Genomic DNA, 311 nt, shown 5'->3' on the forward strand with positions numbered 1-311 from the left:
GAGTACAAGTATTATAAGAGTAATGCGAGTCAATATCTGTACTCGGATTGGATATAAGTCCTCACGGACAGTGTCTGCGTTCTGTGATTGGCTAGTCATAGCACCCCTCCCCTACACTATTCTGTGATAGGCTAGTCCCAGCGTCCCTCCCCTACACTATTCTGTGATAGGCTAGTCCCCAGCGCCCCCCAACACACACATTCCTTGTGTTGCTGTGTGCCGCTCTGCTCACTCCACACACTCAGACACGGAGAAGTGACCAGCTCTCTCCCTCTCCCTCAGGCTCCCGCGGGGCTTTTGCACAGGCAGCT

General features: G+C 53.4%; 1 protein-coding gene across 2 annotated transcripts in view; it reads left to right on the forward strand.

Moving 5' to 3' along the window:
* Positions 1-311, forward strand: part of nr1d2b (nuclear receptor subfamily 1, group D, member 2b) — a 37229-nt gene that overhangs the window by 21532 nt on the left and 15386 nt on the right. The gene's annotated exons all lie outside the window — the stretch shown is intronic.

The sequence above is a fragment of the Etheostoma spectabile genome, unplaced genomic scaffold (assembly GCF_008692095.1).
Source record: "Etheostoma spectabile isolate EspeVRDwgs_2016 unplaced genomic scaffold, UIUC_Espe_1.0 scaffold340, whole genome shotgun sequence".
Classification (NCBI taxonomy): domain Eukaryota; kingdom Metazoa; phylum Chordata; class Actinopteri; order Perciformes; family Percidae; genus Etheostoma; species Etheostoma spectabile.